Consider the following 23,273-nt stretch of genomic DNA (forward strand, 5'->3'; position numbering starts at 1 on the left):
TCTTTGTTTCTTCTGGTGTTTTTCCTCATTTATTTAATGTTGCTAATGTTGTCCCTTTGCATAAAAAAAGATGATTCATCTCTAATTTCAAACTATAAGCCTATTTTTCTTCTTCCTGTCATCTCTAAGGTTGTTGAAAAAGTAGTGTATCGTAGACTCTCTTCATTTGTATTTAGTACTAATACGACTGCAGGAAATTCTCTCATTCTCTCAACTAACTGTCTCTGTGCTTGGACCACTTTTTTTAACTTTATGTTAATGATGGTCTTCATCCCCAAGTGCACCCTATTCTTTTTGCTGATGACAGTAACTTTTTCAATGCTGCAGTGGACATTCCATCTGTCACTTCCGTAGCTCAAGACCGTCTTGATAAAGTAAATGATTGGTGCTGGTCAAATGGTATAGCTCTTAACAGTTGGAAGAGTCCCATTGTACATTTCAGGACCCCTTATCGTATGAGAGACGAACAGGAAAAAATCATCCTGACTTATAGGAACGATATTATACCACAGGCTACTATGATGTAATTTCTTGGTGTGTATCTTGACTGTTTCCTTTCTTTTAAACGCCATATAGCTTAGTTTTGCTGTTGCCTTACTCTTATAGCTGCTCTCTTATAATTTTTTATTTTTTATATCCAGGGAAAATAGCCCAACCTTGAGCTAGAATATTCTCTTCTGTCTGAGGTTGCTTAAAGTATTCCGTAGCTAACTCCACAAGTTGGTCAGTGGAATGAATGTGGCTGACCTTTTTTTCTCTTTCCCTTTTTCCTCTTTTTTCCCTTTTTTTCATTCTAGCTGAAAATTGCGCCTAAAAAATTTCTTGCGGATAAACTTGAATGAATTTCTTTTTCTTAGCACACTTTAATTTGCAAACAAACTTTTATTTTTGATGGTTTTTAAAATAATGCCGGTAATCCCCTCCTCCGTGGAAGAGCTTTCCATCAAAAATTCAGCAAAAAGGGTAGTTTTCACCAAAGGTTTTTTGGGGAGGCGAGAGGTGTAAAACAAAAACTTTGGAAGACGCATAAAAACTGTGAATTTGATATCCACTCCCTTATGGTTTCTGGGAATAATTCTGGTCTACGCTGTTATTATGAAATTAAAGAGTAACATTAAACCCCAAAATGAGCAGAATATATTCTGTATAGGAGGGGACTGCCACTCTGAAACTTCGGAGTGTGCTAATTAGATTAGAAATTGAGAATTCTAGTCCTTTTTTTTAAAGCGCAAAGGGATTAGAGATGAACCAGCCGCATTGGGGTGTTATTTTTCGCGGGGAGATTTTCCGCGGGGGATGGGGGGTATTTTCCGGGGGATAAACGCCCCCATCAACTTATCGAGTTTCTACTGCTAGTACGAAAATGTACAATTCTTACCTCTGTTGCTTCTGTTTCACCAATTTCAATTTGATCCCTAATGAATGCTAGGTCATTGTAGTACCACAGGGAAGGTTATGGGATGTCAGCTGCTGACGCTACAGACTTATTTTTTTGCTCGATCGCCTTGTATCCACGATTGAAATTCGTTCATAAAACGTAAATTTTCTTTTTTGGTTCTTGAACTGTATAATCTTGTTTCAATATCTTTACTCCCTGCAATACCCTGCCAAATGCTGCACTTGTCTTATTACAATTAAACCAGTCTTTACTTTTAACTTCCCATAACTCGGGGTCATCCCAGCAAAACTCTATTAGATAACAAGTAGACTCGTCTTCCACACTTTTGAATTCTTTCGGTATATCTTCGATTTTTTTTGGTGCGTGACTGACGCAATATTTGAACAAAACTAGTCTTGACGATCAACCACCCTCGTCAACGCTTGACTCAAGCATCAAACAGGTTCCTAGACGGTCAATCAAGCTTTGATCAATCGATTGAAGGAAGCTTTTCATCAAAATGATTGACTGTCTAGGGCATCCTTAACGTACGGCAATGTGGTTGATATAACATACGTGCGTTACTTTTTGCGCCAAGTCGAAGTTGAAATACAGTTTATCATTAGACCTTAGTTTTGTGGCCTAAGGTTTTTCGATAGGGAGAAGGGGGCTCTTTTAAAATAATGTAAAGCGGGGACGTAGGCTTTCCGACAAGACGAGGCTTTCCCACTGGTACTCTATGTCACGTTATCGACACTACCTAGTTTATTGCGTGCATTAAATCAGTATTTTTTATGCAGTGGTAGGATAAACACACAATTCATATCTGTAAAAAAGTGAAGATGAATTATTCGATGAAACTATGTGCACATGAAAAAATCATCGTCGTGTTGAATGCTGACAAGGAGAAATACCTTAACCATGAAACGAGTGCAAGTGGTAACACTATTGGAAATGTATGCATGCGTTGTCATGACAGCGAGAAGTTAAATTTCTTTGGAGTACCCACGAATTTCAATCGTGTAAACGGTGGATATGCGAGGGTAACATTACCAGAAAAATTAGTGCTCAAAGAGAATGCAAACTTAAAAATAATTGTCGATGATCGGGGACAACTCCTTGCTACTGTTGCTGGTAACACATTACCTGTTGATACATCCTATCATCATGTTTCCGGTATTAGCATTTTAAAGAGAACAAGAAGAAGACAAGCATACTCCTGCAATAAAGTCATTAATCATATCTTATCAATATGCCAAAACTGCTGTCTATGTAAAAATAATGTGACAATATACAGTGAAATCGCAGGCAGAATAAAAAGGACATTAGCAGACAATATCATCAATGAATATAAAGATGAATTGACGGAATGTGAAGCGCAAGTGTGCTAATAATATATAATAATGTATTTAACGTATTTTTATATTAATATTCTATATGTCGTTAATTCATTAAAAATATCTTATGCATTATTTTGTTAAGTGTTCATTATTTTTACGGTATGCTAGAACGTCAAACGTTCAGAATATCTATTAAAAAGGTGAGAGATGTAAGAAAAAGAATTTTTAGAGATAAAGATACTACTAGCAGGCTCAATTTTTCATAGAAGATAAAAAAGTTCAAGTTCTCTTCTGAATATTACCAAAGAACACAATTCATTTCTAATTGCACCAGAGAAAATTAAAAGCTTCCACTTCAGTTTTAAGTTCACCAAGACATAACAATTTAAAGTTCAATTCTAAATTTTTCCGTAGAAGATAGGAAAAGTTATACTATGATTGTGACTATTTTCTATGAAGATAAAAAGTTTCACTTTAATTCTAAATTTTCTTAAATTCAATTCCGACCTTTCTCAAAGAGTCAAATTTAAAATTCTGTTCCAAAAACTTTCCCGGAAGAAGAAAATTTCAACTTCGATTCTGAATTTTCTCAATGAAAATGAAGTAAGTTATTGATCATTTCTATTTTCCATAAATAATATAAAAATTTTCCACTTCAGTTCAGATTTTTCTCAAACAGATAAGTTATACTGTGATTGTGATTATTTTCTATGAAGATAAAAAGTTTCACTTTAATTCTAAATTTTCTTAAATTCAGTTCCGACCTTTCTAAAAGAGATGACCAAATTTAAAGTTCTGTTCCAAATATTTTCCCGGAAGAAGAAAAGTTCAACTTCAATTCCAAATTTTCTCAATGAAAATGAAATAAGTTATTGATCAATTCTATTTTCCCAAAATAATATAAAATTTTCCACTTCAATTCAGATTTTTCTCAGAGAAGAAAAAATTTAAAATATTATTCCAAATTTTTCTTAGAAGATAGAAAAGTTCAAGTTCTCTTCTGAATTTTACCTAAGAACAAAATTTAATTCTGAAATGTCTTTGAAAAGTATATCTTGATGTTGGAGCATTCAAAAAGTTATAAAGTAAAGTTGTGGGTGAAAGAGATGGGTACTTCAACTTGTAAAATGGGGTTTAGGATGGACATTATGAAAAGAACTTGTTCTGAAATGCCTTTGAAAAGTATTGCATGGTATTGGCGCATTCAAAAGAACCAAAAAGCTGTAAAGTAAAGTTGTGGGTGAAAATTAATGATGCTTCAACTTGTAAAATGGGTTTAGGAGGGCCATTAAGAAAGGAACTTACTCTGAAATGTGTTTTGAAAAGTATTTCTTGGTGTTGAGATTTCCATAAAGCTGTAAAGTAAATTTGTGGGTGAAAAGGAAGGATGTTTCAACTTGGAAAATGGGTTTAGGAGGGACATTAAGAATGGAACTTGCTCTGAAATGCCTTTTGAATGGTATTTCTTGGTGTTGAGGTATCCAAAAAGCTGTAAAGTAAAGTTGTGAGTGAAAAGGAAGGATGCTTCAACTTGTAAAATGGGTTTAGGAGGGACATTAATAAAGGAACTTGCTCTGAAATGCCCTTTGAAAAGTATTTCTTGGTGTTGAGATAACCAAAAAGCTGTAAAGTAAAGTTTTGGGTGAAAAGAATGGGTAGTTCAACTTAGAAAATGGGTTTAGTGGGGACATTAAGAAAGGAACTTGCTCTGATATGTATTTTGAAAAGTATTTCTCGGTGTTGGGGTATCCAAAAAGCTGTAAAGTATAGTTTTGGGTGAAAAGGATGGATGCTTCAACTTGTAAAATGGGTTTAGAATTGACATTAAGAAAGGAACTTGCTCTGAAATGTCTTTTGAAAGGTATTTCTTGGTGTTGAGGTATCCAAAAAGCTGTAAAGTAAAGTTGTGAGTGAAAAGGATGGGTACTTCAAGTTGTAAAATGGGTTTAGAAGTGACATTAAGAAAAGAAGTTGCTCTGAAATGGCTTTTGAAAGGTATTGCTTGGTGTTGGAGCATTAAAAAAGCTGTAAAGTAAAGTTGCGGGTGAAAAGGATGGGTACTTCAACTTGTTAAATGGGTTTAGGATGGACATTATGAAAAGAACTTTTTCTGAAATGCCGTTGAAAAGTATTGCATGGTATTGGCGCATTCAGAAGAACCAAAAAGCTGTAAAGTAAAGTTGTGGGTGAAAAGGATGGTTACTTCAACTTGTAAAACGGGTTTAGGAGGGACATTAAGAAAGGAACTTGTTCTTAAATGTCTTTTGAAAAGTATGTTTTGGTGTTGTGGTATCCAAAAATTTGTAAAGTAAAAGTATGGATGAAATCGAAGGTTGGTTCAACTTGTAAAATGGGTTTAGAAGGGACGTTAAGAAACGAATTGATCTGAAGTGTATTTTGGAATGTATTTCTTGGAGTTGAGGTGTCCAAAAAGCTGTAAAGTAAAGTTGTATGTGAAAAGGAAGGATGCATCAACTTGTAAAATGGGTTTAGGAGGGACATTAAGAAAGGAACTTGCTCTGAAATGTCTTTTGAAAAGTATTTCTTGGTGTTGAGGTATCCAAAAACCTGTAAAGTAAAGTTGTTGGTGAAAAGGAAGCATGCTTCAAATTGTAAAATGGGTTTAGAAGGGTTATTAAGAAAAGAACTTGCTCTGAAGTGTCTTTTGAAAGGTATTTCTTGGTGTTGAGGTATCCAAAAAGCTGTAAAGTAAAGTTGTGGGTGAAAAGGAAGAATGTTTGAACTTGTAAAATTGGTTCAGGAGGGACATTAAGAAAGGAAGTTGCTCTGAAATGCCTTTTGAATGATATTTCTTGGTGTTGAGGTATCCAAAAAGCTGTAAAGTAAAGTTGTGGGTGAAAAGGAAGGAAGCTTCAACTTGTAAAATGGGTTTGGGAGGGACATTAAGAAAGGAACTTGCTCTGAAGTGCCCTTTGAAAAGTATTTCTTGGTGTTGAGGTATCCAAAAAGCTGTAAAGTAAAGTTGTGGGTGAAAGGGATGGGTACTTCAAGTTGGAAAATGGGTTTAGAAGGGACATTAAGAAAGGAAGTTACTCTGAAATGCCTTTTGAAAGGTATTTCATGGTGTTTGAGGTCTCCAAAAAGCTGTAAAGTATAGTTGTGGGTGAAAAGGATGGATGCTTTAACTTGTAAAATGGGTTTAGAATTGACATTAAGAAAGGAACTTGCTCTGGAATGTCTTTTGAAAGGTATTTCTTGGTGTTGAGGTATCCAAAAAGCAGTAAAGTAAGGTTGTGAGTGAAAAGGATGGGTACTTCAAGTTGTAAAATGGGTTTAGAAGTGACATTAAGAAAAGAACTTGCTCTGAAATGTCTTTTGAAAGGTATTGCTTGGTTTTGGAGCATTCAAAAAGCTGTAAAGTAAAGTTGTGGGTGAAAAGGATGGGTACTTCAACTTGTAAAATGGGTTTAGGATGGACATTATGAAAAGAACTTTTTCTGAAATGCCGTTGAAAAGTATAGCATGGTATTGGCGCATTCAAAAGAACCAAAAAGCTGTAAAGTAAAGTTGTGGGTGAAAAGGATGGTTACTTCAACTTGTAAAATGGGTATAGGAGGGACATTAAGAAAGGAACTTGCTCTGAAATGCCTTTTGAATGGTATTTCTTGTTTTGAGGTATCCAAAAAGCTGTAAAGTAATGTTTTATGTGAAATGGAAGGCTTCTTCAACTTGTAAAATGGGTTTAGGAGGGACATTGAGAAAGGAACTTGCTCTGAAATGTCTTTTGAAAAGAATTTCTTGGTGTTAAGGTATCCAAAAAGCTGTAAAGTAAATTTGTGGGTGAAAAGGAAGAATGTTTCAACTTGTAAAATTGGTTTAGGAGGGACATTAAGAAAGGAACTTGCTCTGAAATGCCTTTTGAATGGTATTTCTTGGTGTTGAGGTATCCAAAAAGTTGTAAAGTAAAGTTGTGGGTGAAAAGTAAGGATGCTTCAACTTGTAAAATGGGTTTAGGAGCGACATTAATAAAGCAACTTGCTCTGAAATACCCTTTGAAAAGTATTTCTTGGTGTTGAGGTATCCAAAAAGCTGTAAAGTAAAGTTGTGTCTGAAAGGGATGGTTACTTCAACTTGTAAAATAGTTTTGGAATTGATAGTAACAATGGAACTTATTCTGATATGCCTTTTGAAATGTATTTCTTCTTGTTGAGGTATCAAAAAAGGTGTAAAGTATAGCATTGGGTGAAAAGGAAGAGTAATTCAAGTTGGATAATGAGGTTTAGAATGGATATTAAGAAAGGAGCTTGCTCTAAATTATCTTTTGAAAAGTATTTATTGGTGATGAGTTATCCAGAAAGCTATAAAGTAAAGTTGTGGGTGAGCAAGATATGTACTCCAAGTTGTAAAATGGGTTTAGAAGGGACACTAAGAAAGAAAGTTGCTCTAAAATGTCTACTGTAAAGTATTTATTGGTGTTGGAGCATACAAAAGGTTGTAAAGTAAAGTTGTGTGTGAAAAGGATGGATACTTCAACTTGTAAAATGGGTTTAGGATTGACATTATGAAAAGAACTTGTTCTGAAATGCCGTTGAAAAGTATTGCATGGTATTGGCGCATTTAAAAGAACCAAAAAGCTGTAATGTAAAGTTGTGGGTGAAAAGGATGGTTACTTCAACTTGCAAAATGGTCTTAGGAGGGACTTTAAGAAAGGAAATTGCTCTTAAATTCCTTTTGAAAAGTATTTCTTGGTACTGAGGTATCCAAAAAGCTGTAAAGTAAAGTTGTAGGTGAAAAGGAAGGATGCTTCAACTTGTAATATGGGTTTAGGAGGGACATTAAGAAAGGAACTTGCTTTGAAATGTCTTTTGAAAATTATTTCATGGTGTTGAGATATTCAAAAAGCTGTAAAGTAAAATAATGGGTAAAAAGAAAGGATGTTTCAACTTCTAAAATGTGTTTAGGAGGGATATTTAGAAAAGAACTTTTTCTGAAATGCCTTTTGAAAAGTATTTCATGGTGTTGAGGTATCCAAAAACCTGTAAAGTAAAGTTATGGGTGAAAAGGAAAAATTTTTCAACTTGTAAAATGGGTTTAGGAGGGACATTAAGAAAGGAATTTGCTCTGAAATATCTTTTGAAAAGTATTTCTTGGTGTTGAGGTATCCAAAAAGCTGTAATGTAAAGTTGTGGGTGAAAAGGAAAGATGCTTCAACTTGTAAAATGGGTTTAGAAGGGACATTAAGAAAGGAACTTGCTCTTGAATGTCTTTTGAAAAGTATTTCTTGGTGTTGAGGATATCCGAAAAGCTGTAAAGTAGAGTTGTGGGTGAAAAGGAAGGATGCTTTAACTTTTAAAATGGGTTTAGAAGGGACAATAAGAAAGGAACATGCTCTTATATGTCTTTTGTAAAGTACTTCTTGGTGTTGAGGTATCCAAAAAGCTGTACAGTAAAATTGTGAACTTGTAAAATGGGTTTAGGAGGGACATTAAGAAAGGAACTTGCTCTGAAAAGTCTTTTGAAAAGTATTTCTTGGTGTTGAGGTATCCAAAAAGCTGTAAAGTAAAGTTATGGGTGAAAAGGAAGGATGCTTCAACTTGTAAAATGGGTTTAGGAGGGACATTAAGAAAGGAACTTGCTCTGAAATGTCTTTTGAAAAGTATTTATTGGTGTTGAGGTATCCAAAAAGCTGTAAAGTAAAGTTGTGGGGGAAAAGAAAAGATGCTTCAACTTGTAAAATAGGTTTAGGAGGGACATTAAGAAAGGAATTTGCTCTGAAATGTCTTTTGAAAGGTATTTCTTGGTGTTGAGGTATCCATAAAGCTGTAAAGTAAAGTTATGGGTGAAAAGGAAGGATGCTTCAACTTGTAAAATGGGTTTAGGAGGGACATTAAGAAAGTAACTTGCTCTGAAATGTTTTGAAAAGTATTTCTTGGTGTTGAGGTATCCAAAAAGCTGTAAAGTAAAGTTATGGGTGAAAAGGAAGGATGCTTCAACATGTAAAATGGGTTTAGGAGGAACATTAAGAAAGGAACTTGCTCTGAAATGTCTTTTGAAAGTAATTTATCGATGTTATTGTATCAAAACATCCGTAAAGTAAAGGTAGGGGAAAAATGGAAGGTTTTTTCAAGTTTTAAAATGGGTTTAGAAGTGATATTGAGAAATGAAATGGATCTTAAATTTCTTTTGAAAAGTATTTCTTGGTGTTGAGGTATCCAAAACCTTTAAAGTAAAGTTGTGGGTGAAAAGGAAGGATGCTTCAACTTGTAAAATGGGTTTAGGAGGGACATTAAGAAAAGATGTTGCTCTGGAATATCTTTTGAAAAGTATTTCTTGGTGTTGAGGTATCCAAAAAGCTGTAGAGTAAAGTTGTGGGTGAAAAGGAAGGATGCTTCAACTTGTAAAATGGGTTTAGGATGGACATTAAGAAAGGAACTTGTTATGAAACGTCTTTTGAAATGTATTTCTTTATGTTGAGGTATCAAAAAAGCTGTAAGGTAAAGTTGTGGGTGAAAAGGGAGGATGCTTCAACTTGTAAAATGGGTTTAGAAGGGACATTAAGAAAAGAACTTGCTCTAAAATGCCTTTTGAAAAGTGTTTCTTGGTGTTGAGGTATCCAAAAAGCTGTGAAGTAAAATTGTAGGTGAAAAGGAAGGATGCTTCAACTTGTAAAATGGGTTTAGGAGGGACACTAAGAAAGGAAGTTGCTCTGAAATGTCTCTTGGAGTTGGGGATATCCAAAAAGCTGTAAAGTAAAGTTGTGGGTGAAAAGAAAGGATGCTTCAACTTGTAAAATGGGTTTAGGAGGGACATTAAGAAAGGAACTTGTTCTGAAATGCCTTTGAAAAGTATTGCATGGTATTGGTGCATTCAAAAGAAGCAAAAATCTGTAAAGTAAAGTTGTGGGTGAAAATTAAAGATGCTTCAACTTGTAAAATGGGTTTAGGAGGGCCATTAAGAAAGGAACTTGCTCTGAAATGCCTTTTGAAAAGTATTTCTTGGTGTTGAGGTATCCAAAAAGTTGTAAAGTAAAGTTGTGGGTGAAAAGCAAGGATGCTTCAACTTGTAAAATGGGTTTAGGAGGGACATTAAGAATGGAACTTGCTCTTAAATGCCTTTTGAATGGTATTTCTTGGTGTTGAGGTATCCAAAAAGCTGTAAAGTAAAGTTGTGGGTGAAAAGGAAGGATGCTTCAACTTGTAAAATGGGTTTGGGAGGGACATTAATAAAGGAACTTGCTCTGAAATGCCCTTTGAAAAGTATTTCTTGGTGTTGAGGTATCCAAAAAGCTGTAAAGTAAAGTATTGGGTGAAAAAAATGTGTACTTCAAGTTGGAAAATGGGTTTAGTGGTGACATTAAGAAAGGAACTTTCTCTGATATGTATTTTGAAAAGTATTTCTTGGTGTTGGGGTATCCTAAAAGCTGTAAAGTATAGTTTTAGGTGAAAAGGATGGATGCTTCAACTTGTAAAATGGCTTTAGAATAGACATTAAGAAAGGAACTAGCTCTGGAATGTCTTTTGAAAGGTATTTCTTGGTGTTGAGGTATCCAAAAAGCAGTAAAGTAAGGTTGTGAGTGAAAAGGATGGGTACTTCAAGTTGTAAAATGGGTTTAGAAGTGACATTAAGAAAAGAAGTTGCTCTGAAATGGCTTTTGAAAGGTATTGCTTGGTGTTGGAGCATTAAAAAAGCTGTAAAGTTAAGTTGCGGGTGAAAAGGATGGGTACTTCAACTTGTAAAATGGGTTTAGGATGGACATTATGAAAAGAACTTTTTCTGAAATGCCGTTGAAAAGTATTGCATGGTATTGGCGCATTCAGAAGAACCAAAAAGCTGTAAAGTAAAGTTGTGGGTGAAAAGGATGGTTACTTCAACTTGTAAAACGGGTTTAGGAGGGACATTTAAGAAAGGAACTTGCTCTGAAATGCCTTTTGAATGGTATTTCTTGTTTTTGAGGTATCCAAAAAGCTGTAAAGTAAAGTTGTGGGTGAAAAGGAAGGATGCTTCAACTTGTAAAATGGGTTTGGGAGGGACATTAAGAAAGAAACTTGCTCTGAAATGTCTTTTGAAAAGTATTTCTTGGTGTTGAGGTATCCAAAAAGTAGTAAAGTAAATTTGTGGGTGAAAAGGAAGAATGTTTGAACTTGTAAAATTGGTTCAGGAGGGACATTAAGAAAGGAGGTTGCTCTGAAATGCCTTTTGAATGATATTTCTTGGTGTTGAGGTATCCAAAAAGCTGTAAAGTAAAGTTGTGGGTGAAAAGGAAGGAAGCTTCAACTTGTAAAATGGGTTTGGGAGGGACATTAAGAAAGGAACTTGCTCTGAAATGGCCTTTGAAAAGTATTTCTTGGTGTTGAGGTATCCAAAAAGCTGTAAAGTAAAGTTGTGTGTGAAAGGGATGAGTACTTCAACCTATAAAATGGGTTTGGGGTGGATAGTAAGAAAGTAACGTACTCTAATGTGTCATTTGAAAGGAATTTAATGTTTCTAGGACACCCAAAGAGGTGTGAAGTATACTTTCGTGTGACAACAAAGAATAATTTAAGTTGGATAATGAGGTTTAGAATTGATATAATAAAATGAGCATGATCTAAATTGTCTTATGAAAGGTATTTATTGGTGATGAGGTATCCAAAAAGCTGTAAAGTAAAGTTGTGGGTGAAAAGGATGGGTACTTCAAGTTGCAAAATGGGTTTAGAAGTGACATTAAGAAAAGAAGTTGCTCTGAAATGTCTTTTGAAAGGTATTGCTTGGTGTTGGAGCATTCAAAAAGCTGTAAAGTAAAGTTGCGGGTGAAAAGGATGGGTACTTCAACTTGTAAAATGGGTTTAGGATGGACATTATGAAAAGAACTTTTTCTGAAATGCCGTTGAAAAGTATAGCATGGTATTGGCGCATTCAAAAGAACCAAAAAGCTGTAAAGTAAAGTTGTGGGTGAAAAGGATGGTTACTTCAACTTGTAAAATGGGTATAGGAGGGACATTAAGAAAGGAACTTGCTCTGAAATGCCTTTTGAATGGTATTTCTTGTTTTGAGGTATCCAAAAAGCTGTAAAGTAAAGTTGTGGGTGAAAAGGAAGGATGCTTCAACTTGTAAAATGGGTTTAGGAGGGACATTAAGAAAGAAACTTGCTCTGAAATGTCTTTTGAAAATTATTTCTTGGTGTTGAGGTATCCAAAAAGTTGTAAAGTAAATTTGTGGGTGAAAAGGAAGAATGTTTCAACTTGTAAAATTGGTTTAGGAGGGACATTAAGAAAGGAACTTGCTCTGAAATGCCTTTTGAATGGTATTTCTTGGTGTTGAGGTATCCAAAAAGTTGTAAAGTAAAGTTGTGGGTGAAAAGTAAGGATGCTTCAACTTGTAAAATGGGTTTAGGAGGGACATTAATAAAGCAACTTGCTCTGAAATACCCTTTGAAAAGTATTTCTTGGTGTTGAGGTATCCAAAAAGCTGTAAAGTAAAGTTGTGGGTGAAAAGGATGGGTACTTCAAGTTGGAAAATGGGTTTAGAAGGAACATTAAGAAAGGAACTTGCTCTGAAATGCCTTTTGAAAGGTATTTCTTGCTGTTGAGGTATCCAAAAAGCTGTAATGTAAAATTGTGGGTGAAAAGGATGGATGCTTCAACTCGTAAATGGGTTTAGAATGAACATTAAGAAAGGAACTTGCACTGAAATGTCTTTTGAAAGGTATTTCTTGGTGTTGAGGTATCCAAAAAGCTGTAAAGTAAAGTTGTGAGTGAACAGGATGGGTACTTCAAGTTGGAAAATGGGTTTAGAAGTGACATTAAGAAAAGAAGTTGCTCTGAAATGTCTTTTGAAAAGTATTGCTTGGTGTTGGAGCATTCAAAATGCTGTATAGTAAAGTTGTGGGTGAAAAGGATGGGTACTTCAACTTGTAAAATGGGTTTAGGATTGACATTATGAAAAGAACTTGTTCTGAAATGCCGTTGAAAAGTATTGCATGGTATTGGCGCATTTAAAAGAACCAAAAAGCTGTAATGTAAAGTTGTGGGTGAAAAGGATGGTTACTTCAACTTGCAAAATGGTCTTAGGAGGGACTTTAAGAAAGGAAATTGCTCTTAAATTCCTTTTGAAAAGTATTTCTTGGTACTGAGGTATCCAAAAAGCTGTAAAGTAAAGTTGTAGGTGAAAAGGAAGGATGCTTCAACTTGTAAGATGGGTTTAGGAGGGACATTAAGAAAGGAACTTGCTCTGAAATGTCTTTTGAAAAGTATTTCTTGGTGTTGAGATTTTCAAAAAGCTTTAAAGTAAAGTAATGGGTGAAAAGGAAGGATGTTTCAACTTCTAAAATGTGTTTAGAAGGGATATTAAGAAAAGAATTTTTTCTGAAATACCTTTTGAAAAGTAGATCTTGGTGTTGAGGTATCTAAAAAGCTGTAATGTAAAGTTTTGGGTGAAAGGGAAAGATGTTTCAACTCGTAAAATGGGTTTAGGAGGGACATTATGAAAGGAACTTGCTCTGAAATGTCTTTTGAAAAGTATTTATTGGTGTTGAGGTATCCAAAAAGCTGTAAAGTAAAGTTGTGGGTGAAAAGGAAAGATGCTTCAACTTGTAAAATGGGTTTAGAAGGGACATTAAGAAAGGAACCTGCTCTGGAATGTCTTTTGAAAAGTATTTCTTCGTGTTGTGGATATCCAAAAAGCTGTAAAGTAAAGTTGTGGGTGAAAAGGAAGGATGCTTTAACTTTTAAAATGGGTTTAGGAGGGACATTAAGAGAGGAACTTGCTCTGAAATGTCTTTTGAAAAGTATTTCTTGGTGTTGAGGTATCCGAAAAGCTGTAAAGTAAAATTGTGAACTTGTAAAATGGTTTTAGGAGGGACATTAAGAAAGGAACTTGCTCTGAAAAGTCTTTTGAAAAGTATTTCTTGGTGTTGAGGTATCCAAAAAGCTGTAAAGTAAAGTTATGGGTGAAAAGAAAGGATGCTTCAACTTGTAAAATGGGTTTAGGAGGGATATTAAGAAAGGAACTTGCTCTGAAATTTCTTTTGAAAAGTATTTCTTGGTGTTGAGGTATCCAAAAAGCTGTAAAGTAAAGTTATGTGTGAAAAGGAAGGATGCTTCAACTTGTAAAATGGGTTTAGGAGGGACATTAAGAAAGGAACTTGCTCTGAAAAGTCTTTTGAAAAGTATTTCTTGGTGTTGAGGTATCCAAAAAGCTGTAAAGTAAAGTTTTGGGTGAAAAGAAAGGATGCTTCAACTTGTAAAATGGGTTTAGGAGGGACATTAAGAAAGGAACTTGCTCTGAAATGTCTTTTGAAAAGTATTTCTTGGTGTTGAGGTATCCAAATAGCTGTAAAGTAAAGTTATGGGTTAAAAGAAAGGATACTTCAACTTGTAAAATCGGTTTAGGAGGGACATTAAGAAAGGAACTTGCTCTGAAATGTCTTTTTAAAAGTATTTTTTGGGTGTTGAGGTATACAAAAACCTTTAAAGTAAAGTTTTGTGTGAAAAGGATGGATGCTTCAAGTTGTAAAATGGGTTTAGGAGGGACATTAAGAAAGGAACTTGCTCTAATATGTCTTTTGAAAAGTATTTCTTTGTGTTGAAGTATCCAAAAAGATGTAAAGTAAAGTTGTTTGTGAAAAGGAAGGATGCTTCAACTTTTAAAATGGGTTTAGAAGGGACATTAAGAAAGTAACTTGCTCTGAAAAGTCTTTTGAAAAGTTTTGCTTGTTGTTTAGGTCTCCAAAAAGATGTAAAGTAAAGTTGTGGGTGAAAAGGAAGGATGCTTCAACTTGTAAAATGGGTTTAGGAGGGACATTAAGAAAGGAACTTGCTCTGAACTGTCTTTTGGAATTTATTTCTTTGTGTTGATGCATACAAAAAGCTGTAAAGTAAAGTTGTGTGTGAAAAGTAATGATGCTTCAAGTTGGAAAATCGGTTTAGAAGGTACATTAAGAAAGGAGCTTACTCTGGAAAGTTTTTTAAAAAGAATTTCTTGGTGTTAAGGTATCCAAAAAGCTGTAAAGTAATGTTATGGGTGAAAAGAAAGGATGCTTCAACTTGTAAAATGGGTTTAGGAGGGACATTAAGAAAGTAACATGCTCTGAAATGTTTTGAAAAGTATTTCTTGGTGTTGAGGTATCCAAAAAGCTGTAAAGTAAAGTTGTGGGTGATAAGGAAGGATGCTTCAACTTGTAAAATGGCTATAGGAGGGACATTAAGAAAGGAACTTGCTCTAAAATGCCTTTTGAAAGGTATGTCTTGGTGTTGAGGTATCCAAAAAGCTGTAAAGTAAAGTTATGGTTGAAAAGGATGGATGCTTCAACTTGTAAAATTTTAGGAGTGACATTAAGAAAGGACCTTGCTCTGAAATGTCTTTTGAAAAGTATTTCTTGGTGTTGAGGTATACAAAAAACTGTAAAGTAAAGTTGTGGGTGAAAATGAAGGGTGCTTCAAGTTGTAAAATAGTTTTAGAATGGATATTAAGAAATGAACTTGCTCTGAAATGCCTTATGAAATGTATTTCTTGGTGTTGAGGTATCAAAACAGCTGTAAAGTAAAGTTGTGGGTGAAAAGGAAGGATGCTTCAACTTGTAAAATGGGTTTTAGGATGGACATTAAGAAAATAACTTGCTCTGTAATGTTTTGAAAAGTATTTCTTGGTGTTGAGGGATCCAAAAAAGCTGTAAAGTAAAGTTATGGGTGAAAAGGAAGGATGCTTCAAGTTTTAAAATGGGTTTAGGAGGGTTTTTTAGACAGGAAAGTTATCTGTAATTCCTTTGATTCGAGTTTATTTTGTTTGAAGCATCCAAAAACCTGTGCAGTAAAATTTTAGGTAGAATTGAAGGATGCTTCCACTCTTACAACTTGGGTTAGTGCAACATTTAGACTGGAACTTGCACTATAACATTTTTTGAAAGGTATTTCTTGGTGTTAAGGTATTCAAAATGCTTTAAAGTAAAGTTGTGGGTGAAAAGGAAGGATGCTTCAAATTGTAAAATGGGTTTAGGAGGGACATTAAGAAAGGAACTTGCTCTGAAATGTCTTTTGAAACGCATTTCTTGGTGTTGACGTATCCAAAAAGCTGTAAAGTAAAGTTGTGGGTGGAAAGGAAGGATGCTGCTCTTGTAAAATGGGTTTGGATTTCACATTATTAAAGGGACCTACTACGAAACTCGTTTTGTAAGGTATTTCCTGCTGTTTAGGTATCCAAAATGCTGAAAAGTAATGTGGTTGATGAAAAGGAATTAGGCTTAAACTGGGCAAATTGGTATAGGAGGGCCATTAAGAAAGGAACTTACTCTGAAATGTCCTTTGAAACGTATTGCTTAGTGTTGAGGTATCCAAAAAGCTGTAAAGTAAAGTTAGGGGTGAAAAGGGATGCAACTCTTCAATCTCAACCTCAAGCCATGTTTGTAGTCCCCATTCTAGATCGGCAAGCTCATGAAAAGCATCACTATGAGGCTAGGCAGGCAAGATTTTTCTTTCAAGGATAGAGGTAGGAACTATATGACAGAGGGGAGACCCTAAACCATCTCACATAACCAGATGAGCTCTAGTCTTTTATACCGAGCCTATCTTCACGCAAGATTCAGCTTACAAATATGATTTGAAAGAAAACTGACAAGAATTTTATTTGGGCAATCTTCGTACAAAAATCCTCTTTTGGGAAAGCATAATTGTACTTGAAATGTGTTGACAGACTGATTAGAAGAATTTGAAACAGGTGCACTCGTCGCACAATTTTCCTGGCATATTCAGGATACTTTTTGTCTATAAAAAATATAAAAGATCGTAAATTTAGGTCATTATCAAAGAAAACTGTCGAGCAATATCACGATTCTGGCTCGGTCAAATACTTAACTAGGCAACAGGCCAAATCAAACTTATTATAATCTGGATTTTTGTTTCAATTTTATGTCAAGGCCCATGAGATTCACATGCCCAGAGTGCAGACTTCGTGCCGCTACTGGACCAGTGCAGTCAAAAAATTAAGCTTCCCATGTCCCCCTATGTGTTGACTGTGTTAAACATATCAAACAGCTTGTTGATCTCTGAGCTAAATACAATTCTCAGTTAAAGAAGAATTTAGACCATGAAGTAGCTATAGAAGATATGAAAAAAAAAAAGTTGACATATTTCTCAATCACCAACAAATTGGTAACGATATACTTCCTAAACATGATCTGGAAATTAAAAAATTAAGTGGATATCAACTCCCATAATTTCCACCGCCTTCTTATGGAAGATGAACTTTAAAATCTACAAAATAATCAAGTTCAACTTCAATCAAAAATCACCTAAATACAAAAGGACTTTAAAAAAATGAAGCTATTATTACTAAACAAGGGTAGCAATTACCAGAGTTCAGCATTAATTGCAAAACAGCCCATGAGAGCATACAGATACCTACGTGTAGTATGACTACTGATGACGCTCTCGATTTCGTGCAGAGTCTAGTAACTTTCGGTTTTTACATAAATTATCAGGTGATAATGAACTAAACGAAAGGATTAACAAGGTTATGGAGAAGTCATTACCAGACAATGACATTGTTATTATTTTTGAAAAACTACGAAAGCGATGGATAAAATAAAAATAAATGAAAAAATAAGCAGAAAGAAAAATGTGATCTGCAATCATTTTAATAGTCCCTATTTCTGTTCCTCTTTCTTCTTTTTTTCTTAATGTAATCCTTCATTGCCTACAACAAACAAGCGTTTAGCCAGTGCCAGTTCCTGTATCTCACTCCACCATCTAGGAGTTATAATGTAAAGCAGGGGGTTTTGTTGCGCCATCTACTTTCAGCTATTAGTATTGGTGTTACGTAGATGATAGATAGTTGCATCCAAAGCATCACATCAGTGAGGGAGTTTTTAAGGGTAGGTGGCAAATAGCTTCCGTTGCTGACATTGCCCAGGCTGAATCTTAGTTGTGTTTGATTTAACAAAATTTAGTCAACTAACCAGTCTACTTTTTTATCTTTTAGAGTTTTATTTGCCATAAAGTTAACTGATAAAGTTAGTTTGAACTTCTTGCCAGAAATGCTTATTAGATATCCAAGATCAAAGAATTTTTACTAGTAGTATCATTGCTAACTTTTTAGTCAACTTAGAATCCGTTCGTCAAATAAAACTTTCAAAGTTAACTAATAATTACACATAAAACGGCAAAATTTACTTGTTTGTCTCATAAGTTAAATAGTAAAGTAAATTGAACAAGGCTCTTGTAAAGGGTGGCGAGGTCATTATTGCTATTGAGCCGCCGTACAAAAAGTGGGGTAGCGAAGTAGCAATGCTACTTGGCAGTTTTCAAATTTGCTAGCAGATTTTAACTGAAAATACCATTGTTGCATATAAAAATAATTTTTGCTCAAAGAAAGGCTGTCAGAACACAAGTTATTCTGCTTAAAGTGTCGGTAGCTTATGGAAGTCTGTCGAATTCCGGTACTGGCAGGCAGCAACTTTTCTTTACCTAACCCCCCCCCTAACAATCAAGTATATAACCCAAATTATATATTTCCCATCAGCTTTTCTGGATATTTGTTTTGTCACAGCTGGTTTAGTTTACAAGTATATGGTTTTAAACAAGAGTGATACTAACAAACTAAAGTAAATATCGCAATTTTCAAAAGATTTGTAAATTGTTTTCAGTTTTGTCATGATGAATCAATGCCTCTGGGTTTTATTCCTTCAAAAAAATGGAATTATAATCAAATAGTGAGTTGTGAACGGTACTTTTTAATTAAATGAAACACACACAAGAAATACGCTTAGGTTAGATCTCTCAAAACTGGTTTCACAGCATGCAAAGACAAAGGATGGGTGATAGAAGCATTGGACCTATAAAATTTGGGCTATATATTTGCACATTGCGGGGGGGGGGGGAGGGGGCATGCAAAAAGTGGGGTCGCGTCGTATCACTGCTACTTGGCAGTTTTCTTGCCTAGTAGTAAAATTTGTTTGCAGATTTTGTCTGAAAATACCAGTGCTTTGACTAATTGTCGAATTTTCGGGGATTTCCCCAAACATCTGTCTTCTCGAAAAAAATCCCCTTTAGTTCAGGGGGATACCACCCCTAGTCATTTATCACTAGTGACAATCCACCCCTAGTAACTATCACTTAACTTGACATAATTTTTTCATTACTTTCCAAAGTTTGGTTTCTCCAAGTTACGCAAACAATGCAAGCTTCTATATACTTGTTGTCATTTTATTTTGGGAATCTGTGCGTCTGATAAGCATATTTTTGATCCTGTTGACCTGTGTTCTGTTTTATCTTGTATTGATAAGTCGTGTAATCTTACTCATTCATCTTCAGGGTTGGAGGGTAGGTTTCAAACGCAAACTTTTTTTGGGCGTCACAGAAAGTATTCACGACCCCCTTTCCCTTAGATCGTGTACCATTTGAATTTTAGCCTTATCTCCCTGCATATCCGATGCAGAAATGTATACCCCAGGATTCCATACCTCAAGACAACCCTCCGCCCTAAGTGCTTACGCTAGTCCAGTCAACCCTACCCCCAAATCACTTTACTCAATTCTGACCATCCCTCCCTCACTCATATTCCTCCCAAAAATCCACTTCCGTTCGACTCCGTTCCTCTCCGTGCGTCCATGAAGTTACCGAATGGTTCTGGATTCCACCCGTTATTTGCCGAAACAAACCCAACCCCTCACCTCTCCTAAACCCTCCACCGTACTTCCTTCTCCCAGCATCATATTGCCTTCACATATCCCAATATAAAGAACCCTCCCAATTGACTTATACTCGGATCACCAGGAAACCTTTCCCCCTCCCCTTGCATTTTATCCCCCTTGGCTACCCTACCCTCATTGCAATCACCAGGTAACAGCCGTTTAATAAATTATCTCCATTCCACTGTAGTTCTCTGTGATTTTAATAATATCCCCGTAAATTATCCACTGTGATCCTTTTCTCTTCGGCCCGCTTCAATACCCCTTATTAATTCCACTTCCCAAATGATCCCCAGTCTTCATCCCGAAAACGATGGCTCTTCTTCCTCAAATCCACGTTCCTCCCACTCCCTTCTCGCTCCCACAATTAACACACAAAAAACTGCTTGCTTTAGTAACCATTTTACTTTCCCAAAGTTCTTCGTTACGAACACCGAGAGTCTGAATTTCAACAAATTGATCAAACTAGAGGCCCTCTCTCAAGGTCACAAAATTCGTATAATCGCCATAACAGAGGAGGTTCTTGTTGAGGTCCTATTTCACTTAAAAATTAAAAAAGAATCAATACTTACTCTCTGAAAGCAGGTTTCACTGCATTTAAAACAATTGGTGCAGGTAACACCACAGCAGAGACAAGGTTTCTCGGTAGGATCTCGTCGAAGTTTTTCGTTTCGAAGGCCGGAGCTACCTTCATCTGGTGCTTGCAGTGAAATTTCTAGTTTTATTTCTCAGCTTCCAAGCAGCCGCTCAGTTGATAGTATTAGTTTGAATAGTAATGTACTCAAACAAATTGGTCAGTTTGTTTTCAATTCCATCTCACTTGTAACTAACCTATTTGTTTCTTCTGGTGTTTTTCCTCATTTATTTAATGTTGCTAATGTTGTCCCTTTCCATAAAAAAAGGTGATTCATCTCTAATTTCAAACTATAAACCTATTTTTCTTCTTCCTGTCATCTCTAAGGTTGTTGAAAAAGTAGTGTGTCGTAGACTCTCTTCATTTGTATTTAGTACTAATACGACTGCAGGACATTCTCTCATTCTCTCAACTAACTGTCTCTGTGCTTGGATCACTTTTTTTTAACTTTATGTTAATGATGGTCTTCATCCCCAAGTGCACCCTATTCTTTTTGCTGATGACAGTAACTTTTTCAATGCTGCAGTGGACATTCCATCTGCCACTTCCGTAGCTCAAGACCTTCTTGATAAAGTAAATGATTGGTGCTGGTCAAATGGTATAGCTCTTAACAGTTGGAAGAGTGCCATTGTACATTTCAGGACCCTTTATCGTATGAGAGACGCACAGGAAACAATCATCCTGACTTATAAGAACGATATTATACCACAGGCTACTATGATGAAATTTCTTTGGTGTGTATCTTGACTGTTTCCTTTCTTTTAAACGCCATATAGCTTAATTTTGCTGTTGCCTTACTCTTATAGCTGCTCTCTTATAATTGTTTATTTTTTATATCCAGGGAAAGTGGTTATAAGTTTACGGACAATGAAGGTAATAAAGAATTTTCTAGCCGTGCAAAAAGGATGCGAGTAATTTCTTAATGATAACCTAAAGGACACCCTAGACAGTCAATCATTTTGATAAAAAGCTTCTGTCAATCAATTGACGTGTGCTTTAATCAACCTTTAATCGACTCTTCAATCAGCCCTTAAATCTTAACCAAAGCTAATTTCAATTTAATTTTAACTCATAGCCAAATTTTTATTTTCAGTTCAAAGTCGGGAAGTAAAGTGCCTGCCGTGTGTGAAATGCAAAATAATACTGATTGGGCTTTTCTTGCATGTACTTTGGTTTTGCTCAAGAAGAAAAAAAGAAAATAGGAACCGTCGTTGGTCCAAGGAGCGGTACAAGATGAGAAATTGCTTCACTTATGATCATTTACTGAAACTTATGCGCGATACAGAACAAGGGGACTACAGGAACTTTATCAGAATAAATCAAAATAGTTTTGATTTTTTACTCAAGTTATTACGGCCCAGTATAGGGGATAAAGATGAGAACCGCACTCCTTCTCTCGTCAGATTGCACAACTCCGCTTCAAAAAGCGTATCGTTAATAATTTTTTCAGCAAATCGTTTTTGATCTGGGCGTAACTTCTTCATTTTCATAGCCCTTGAGCTAGAAGACTCTCTTCTGTCTGAGGTTGCCTAAAGTATTCCGTAGCTAAATCCACAAGTTGATCAGTGGAATCTTGCTGACGTTTTTTCTCTTTCCCTTTTTCCTATTTTTTCCCTTTTTTTTCATTCTCACTGAAAATTCCACCTAAAAATTTCTTGCGGATAAACTTGAATGAATTTCTTTTTCTTAGCACACTTTAATTTGCAAACAAACTTTTATTTTTGATGGTCTTTAAAATAATGGCGGTAATCCCCTCCTCCGTGGAAAAGTTTTCCATCAAAAATTCAGCCAAAGGCTATTTTTCACCAAAGGTTTTTTGGGGAGGCGAGAGGTGTAAAACAGAAAGTTTGAAAAATGCATCAAAACCGTGAAATCGATATCTACTCCCTTATGATTTCTGGGAATAGTTTTTGTCTACGCTGTTATTATGAAACTAAAGATTAACATTAGACCGCAAAATGAGCAGAATATATTCTGTATAGGAGGGGACTGCCCCTCTGAAACTTCGGAGTGTGCTAATTAGATTAGAAATTGAGAATTCTAGTCCTTTTTTTTAAAGCGCAAAGGGATTAGAGATGAACCAGCCGCATTGGGGTGTTATTTTTCGAGGGGAGATTTTCCGCGGGGGATGGGGGGTATTTTCCGGGGGATAAACGCCCCCATCAAATTATCGAGTTTCTACTGCTAGTACAAAAAAGTACAATTCTTACCTTTGTTGTTTCTGTTTCACCAATTTCAATTTAATCCCTAACGAATGCTAGGTCATTGTAGTACCACAGGGAAGGGTATGGGATGTCATCTGCTGACGCTACAGACTTATTTTTTTGCTCGATCGCCTTGTATCCACGATTGAAATTCGTTCTTAAAACATTAATTTTCTTTTTTGGTTCTTGAACTGTATAATCTTGTTTCAATATCCTTGCTGCCTGCAATACCCTCCCAAATGCTGTACTTTTCTTTTTATAGTTAAAATAGTCTTTACTGTTAATTTTTCATAACTCAGGGGGATCCCAGTATAACTCAACTAGTTAACAAGTAGACTGGCGTACCACATTTTTTCATTGTTTTGGAATATATTCGATTGTTGTTGGCTCGTGATTGACGCAATATTTGAACAAAATAGTCTAGACGATCAATCACCCTCGTCAACGCTTGACTCAAGCGTCAAACAGGTTCCTAGACGGTCAATCATGCTTTGATCAATCGATTGACGGAAGCTTTTCATCAAAATGATTGACTGTCTAGGGCATCCTTAACGTACGGCAATGTGCTTGATATAACATTCGTGCGTTACTTTTTGCGCCAAGTCGAAGTTGAAATATAGTTTATCATTAGACCGTAGTTTTGTGGCCTAAGATTTTTCGATAGGGAGAAGGGGGCTCTTTTAAAATAATGTAAAGCGGGGAAGAGGCTGTTTTGGTCCAAGCGAAAAAATTTACGTTTAAAAACCCTCCCTCTCCCTTCAACTTTCCATTGAAACCTATTTTAAAGGAGTCTCCTTGGATAATTTTACATTCTTGACTTGACTTGACTTGACTTTTATTTTCAACTAATAATACATCATACTTAACTGGCACTTACAACACATTTTTTGAATAACATTATCAACAAACGTAGAGATGGTAAGAACGTATGACGTTTTATTAAGCCACTATTGTGACTTGAGCAGCGTCACACAATCTTTTATCATAAACCAAAACTCATTCACTCTTTCTACTCTTTTCATACCATTCAATACAAATTAACTCAATTTAACTATTTTTTTAAAATTTTTTTTTACAACTTAATTACAATTTAACG

The sequence above is a fragment of the Artemia sp. Qi Xiang Cuo genome, chromosome 21 (assembly GCF_049724085.1).
Source record: "Artemia sp. Qi Xiang Cuo chromosome 21, ASM4972408v1, whole genome shotgun sequence".
Taxonomy (NCBI): Eukaryota; Metazoa; Arthropoda; class Branchiopoda; order Anostraca; family Artemiidae; genus Artemia; species Artemia sp. Qi Xiang Cuo.